Below are 6,000 nucleotides of genomic sequence, written 5' to 3' on the forward strand. Positions count from 1 at the left end.
TGCACATCAGAAGCTTCATTTCAAAATTTGCTGTCATCACAGAGATAGGACTTCCGGCAAACAGCACAAAGCACTGTTAAAACGTTCAGGATTGTGGAACTGTTAGGGTAAGACACAAAGAAAGGAACCATAGGTGACTGATTCCTCAGAAACTAAACACAAAGAAAAGATGCCAAATGGTACAAATGAACACAGAGCCCAAGAGGCTCAAACTCATTACACTCTGAAAGTACAATTACAGCTATAAAGATAATTTGAAAAGCAATTGCATAGAGTATATGATGGAATAAAGTGCAATAGCATATATTACTGTACACAATTCAACAACAACTGTAACTAATACTGATTTTCTTTAACCCTCAATAGAACTCAATACCTAACCCAATCCATTCTGCAATACCTCCAACACTGAATTCACATAACCAGTACTCAACCCAGTCCTCCGATCCATAGAACCCAATAAAGAACCTGATCCACCCTCAACACGACTCAGTACTGAACCGAATACCATTACAATGCTTCCCAACATCCATTACAAATGCAACATTACTCAATAATTATGCCATCCAGCATTGATTACAATACAATTATGACTCAATGCATTCATGAGCTCAATCCAATACATTCTCTACTGATTATTCAAAATAATGCAACCCATCTCTAACCACCAGAGAACATTATACAATCTACTAATGGTATCAGTTGTGGAGCTCCATCCACCTCACAGTGCTCATCATTACTGAAATGCATCCAAAACTTACCTCTCCTATTATTAATCTGATTCATCTTGGTCTATCCATTACTGAGCACTTTCCAACACTTATTTCCATCCACTACTATTGCTTGGTTGGATTAGAACTCCTTGATCTGAAATAGCAAATAAGATAATAACTTTCCCCATTGCTGGTCTCAATCAATTCCAAAACTCTGCCCATTTAAGACTGTTTTCATTTCTGAACTTTATCCACAACTGCATTCCAACTAAACCCACATATTCTACCTGATGCCTAACCAAAATGCAGCTTTCCATTCTTTTGATGGTGAAAGCACTCCAGTCCTGAACCTTACCCCGTACTATACCCATTTTTGCATGCAGCACGATCCATTGGTAAACTCAACAACACCCACATCTGACCTGCTGCTGGAACAAACCATAGTAAAAATGAGCCCAGTAATGAAACCGATCTGACACATCCAGAATGATATTTAGTGGACAACTGAAAGACCCAAGCAAGTGTGGAAACCAAATACGGTTTCTGAAGATTAGCAGAAACTGCTGGAAGTTAACCGTTTGAGTGTGGCACCATCTGTCTCTATGGTGTACAATGTAACTCTCTCCCAGTCACATAGCACCACTTCCCTCTCTCCCTGTTCCCAGCAGCCTGGTTACTTCACCCCTCGGCTCCTAACCCCAATTCATTGTTTACCTCTGTCTAATTATGCCCATCCCTGCCTGTGTTTTCTTCCCCTACCAATTGCTTATTTTCCCTCTCCTGGGATACAAGCCGGTGCTAAAAATAAAACAGCCAGCCGGAGATTGGACTTGTCTTTGTCAATGAACTGCCTGCTCTCTGTAACTCTCTGATCCAATGTGGATGAGAGCTGAGCTCCAGTGTTGGGTCGACCTTGGGCTTACGCAGTGAACTCCAGTCTGCAACAGGCCTAGGACAAATCAGTTCTAGGCCTTAGTTCTAAATACTGCTGTGTTTTGGTTTGGTATCTTTTGGTTTGGTATCCAAAAACTGCTCATAAAGGATTGCGAACTTTGCCGATTCAAACCTTCCTCTCGAGGCTGTGCCAAAGAAGGGACAGGAAGACATTCCTACCCTGCTCTCCCTCAAGATCCAGTCATTGCTAAGGGAACGGAGTTGGAAAGCTGATCGATCTTCCTCCTAAATCCGGCCTGTCTGTTGGAGGACTCAGCTCAGAAACAGACCAACGTCTGAACAATCTCGGTCTGTATAGACACTGCATTTCTGTACTGAAGCCTATTATAGAGTGGTCAATTCTCCAGGGGCTGCTAAGGTATCCAGGAATTGAAAATTTATACGTAGGACACTGTCACTAACACATAGGCAGATTGGAGGGGGAAGAATTGGAATTATCATGCAATAAAAAGCTACCTTTATAAAAAATATGCTTTTGCTTATTGATTTGATTTATTATTGTCTTGTGTACTGAGGTACTGCAAAAGGTGTTGTTTTACATACTTCATAGACAGTCGATCATACTATACACGTACATCAGGGTAACAGAACAGAGTGCAGGACACAATGTCACAGCTACCAAGAAGGTGAAGAGAGAGAGATCAACATTAACATTAAAGAGATCCATTCAAAAACCTGACAGAAGTTTCCAAAATAATGAGGGGTACATATAGAGTTAACTGTAGTTATCTTTTCCCTTGGACAGAGGATTTCAAGATGAGGGAACACATTTTTCAGGTGAGAGGAGAGAATTTTAAAAAGACACAGGAGGCATTTGTTTTACAGAGGGTGGTTTGCATGTGGAATGAACTTTCTGAGGAAGCGGTGGATATGGGTGACATCACAACATTTAAAAGGTAAGTACATGAATAGGAAGGGCTTGGAGGGATATGGGCCTGGACCAGGGAGGTGGGACTAGTTTAGTTTGGGATAATATTCAGCATGCATTGGTTGGACCAAAGGGTCTGTTTCTGTTCTGTATGCCTCTGTGACTCTATAACAGCAGGAAAGAAGGTGTTCTTGAATCTGTTTTTACATGTATACAAACTTTTATATCTTCTGCTTGATGGAAGTGGGTGGAAGAGAGTATAATTGGGATTGGACTGGTCTTTGATTATATTGACTGCTTTCCAGAGGCAACAGGAAGTATAGATGGAGTCAATGGATGGGTGGCTGGTTTGCATGATGGACTAGGCTGTATTCACAACTCTGTAGTTTCTTGTGGTCTTGGAGGATGCTGTTGCTATACCAAGCAGATAGGATGCTTTCAGTGGTGTATCTATAAAAGTTTATAAGAGTCTTTCTGGACGTGTCAAATTTCTGGACATGTTGCAGTGTTTTCATGACCATATTGCCAATATGGATGAAGATTGGTTATGAAGAGCTTATGCTCGAAACGTCAACTCTTCTGCTCCTCAGATGTTTCCTGGCCAGTTGTGCTTTTCCAGCACTGCACCTTTTGACTCTGATCTCCAGCATCTGCAGTCCTCACTTTCTCCTACAAAAATATCACACAAGGGGATAAAAATGGTTGAAAATCAGGCATCAACCAATCAGACAATGAAGAGTCCATTAGTTTCCAATTGGTTGCAAGGCAAGGATGGGCACATTGGTGATGGTTTTGATAGAAACAGCTTCGAGCATCAGAACAGTTAGTAAGTAGATGGCAAAGATTTATAATGACTTGCGATAGCAGCACTCAGGAGAGAATGAGAGTTTATCTATCTTTACAGTGTGGGTTTATGAACTGGAATTCAATGCCTGGCATTCTGTTGAAAGCACACAAGCAGTAGCAACTTTCAAAAGGATGTAAATTGGTGGGGCTAAGATCTCCAGGGCTACGAGGAGAAAGCAATGAATTGGGACCCCAAGCATAGTGAACTAAGTGGCCTCTTTTTATAGTACGATGCTATGAAAGGGTGGCATCATGGGCAGTTTTGAATATGCAAGAGGAATGTGCCTGCCCATAATTGGCAGTCATTGGTCACTATGGGTGGATTACATGAAATAAGTGTGAGTGTAGTTCACTCCTGTCAGAAGTGGAAGGAAAGCGTCTGATTGAGGACATCCAATCCTTCTTCCCCCTAGTGGTTAGCTCACAAACAACACATCTATGGTTGCTTGGCAGTTCTCCAGAAGGAGGGGGGTGGTGGTGAAAGAGTGGGTGGGCGGTTTGGATGTTTGGGAAGAAAGGATTGGAGCACAGATCTGAAAAGTAACGAGGGAATAAACACTGTGAAGTAAACATAAAAATGTTAAGTTAGGAGTAATCCTGAATAATGTGGCTTCCAGGTGGTTTGTATTGACATTGAGATTTGTGTTGCAAAGTCAGTAACTTTAACAGGATCAAAAACACTTCACATCTGTTCGCCATTCCTGGAGTCCTGTTTTAAGTAAAAAAATCAAGAAGTGTTTTGTAACGTATCAAACTCAATGCTTTTAATGGCCATTCTGTTTTCCAGTGGGTTTCAGGTGAAGAGGCAGGGGTAGAGTGTGCCCTCTGGAGGGAGTTCCTGAATAGGTGTTCAGTTTTGGTGGCTCTATACTTTTTAACATAACAGTACCACTAGTGACTTAATGTGATTCCCAATCATTGACAGTGCAGTGTGAAAAGCCACATGTACATATTAAACCATGTGACAAAATGATAACACAAGAATGAGTGGCATTGGATGACTATAAAAGTCTTGAAACACAGTTGCCATGTCAGTGTCTAAGCTACCTCCGAGACTCCGAGACTAGCCTACCCATGCTCAGACTGCTGTCTCCTCTTGAATAATAGATGAGCAGGTCAGTGATACAGGTACTGCCCATTCTGAACTGAATCTTTTCCACTCCTCCTCCCAGCACAGTACCGAGAGCAGAGTGGATGAGTCAGGTACAGGTGAAGGTGAGCATTGAGATTGGAGCCTGCATTTTCCCTGAATTATGACTCTTGCTGCACTGAATCTGTAGCATGGAATCAGGCCATTCAGCCCAACTATGGGGTGAGTGCTATGATCCACGTGAACCTCTTACCATTTCACTTTGTGTAACAATAACTGCTTTCTCCATCATGCATTCATCTAGGTCTCCTTCCAGAACAAGAAGTTGACCCTGACCGAGTGTTGCAGACTGGCACATTCCAAGTCTGGGACTAGGTGCTGAGGGACACATTAAAGCTTGGGGCAGCTGTGCACCAAGGTGCAGTGGGGAAAGACCACCGTCTGAGGTCTTTCTGCTGAAGTTACATGGGGATCCATTCAGTCATTGGACCCTCCTCCTGCCTCAAATGCATGTAAATATTGTCTGGTTCAAGTAAGAGATGTCTTTGGTTTGTTTGGGTAAAGTCAAACTCCAAAGTTTATTTGATTCCTTCATACGCTACTGTACAGAGCCTAGCAGCATTTGTGACTATGTATATAAGATATATTTTATGAATAAATTATAAATTTGAAATTTAAAAATGTATCAAGCTTACTTTTAAATGCCCCATGCATGGAGGTGAAAAGTTGTGACCTTGCCTGTCTCCCTATTCTACGACAGTTTGGAGCCCAAAGTCAAGATGGTACAAGAATGCAGGCCTCCATTGCCAGCTAATGCATGAGCATTGACTGAAATCATTAGGGGCATGGATAGGGTGAATAGCCAAAGTCTTTTCCCAGGAGTGGGGGAGTCCACAGCTAGAGGGCATAGGTTTCAGTTGAGAGCGGAAAGATATAAAAGGGACCCAAGGGGCAACATTTTCACGCAGAGGGTGGCGCACGTATGGAACGAGCTGCCAGAGGAAGTGGTGGAGGCTGGTACAATTACAACATTTAAAAGGCATTTGGATGGGTATATGAACAGGAAAGGCTTGGAGGGAGATGGGCCAATTGCTGGTAAATAGGACTAGATTAATTAGGATATCTGCTCGGCATGGATGAGTTGGGCCGAAGGGTCTGTTTCAGTGCTGTATATCTCTAAGACTTTATGACCACAATGCTTACTTTGTTGCCAATTTACCCCCCTCCCCCACAACACTATGCCTCACTACCATCACCACCTTTGTCCCCATCTCCCCACACATCAGTAAACAACAGTGAGAGGGTAATCAGGAATGCTGACGAGGATAACACATTTGATATGGTTGACGTAGACTTCAGCAGAGCTTTTGATAAGATGCCTTATTGGCAGACTGGTGAAGAAAGTAGGTGCCCATGGGATCCAAGGCAAAATGGAAGCAGAGTTTGATGGGAGAGGAATGTTTCTGTAACTGGAAGTATGTTTCCAGTGGAGTTCCACAGGTCCTGGTGTTGGATCCCTTGCTCTTTGT

General features: G+C 42.6%; 1 long non-coding RNA gene across 1 annotated transcript in view; it reads left to right on the forward strand.

Annotated features, from left to right (window-relative positions):
- Nucleotides 1-5,085, forward strand: part of LOC122555738 (uncharacterized) — a 65,187-nt gene extending 60,102 nt beyond the window's left edge. Inside the window, exon 4 of the long non-coding RNA XR_015759230.1 lies at nucleotides 4,776-5,085. This is a non-coding gene — a long non-coding RNA (uncharacterized LOC122555738). The remainder of the gene's footprint in view (nucleotides 1-4,775) is intronic.
- Nucleotides 5,086-6,000: the final 915 nt, after the last annotated feature.

Source organism: Chiloscyllium plagiosum, unplaced genomic scaffold (assembly GCF_037043375.1).
Source record: "Chiloscyllium plagiosum isolate Xiang-an unplaced genomic scaffold, Cpla_swu_hap1 HiC_scaffold_13, whole genome shotgun sequence".
Classification (NCBI taxonomy): Eukaryota; Metazoa; Chordata; class Chondrichthyes; order Orectolobiformes; family Hemiscylliidae; genus Chiloscyllium; species Chiloscyllium plagiosum.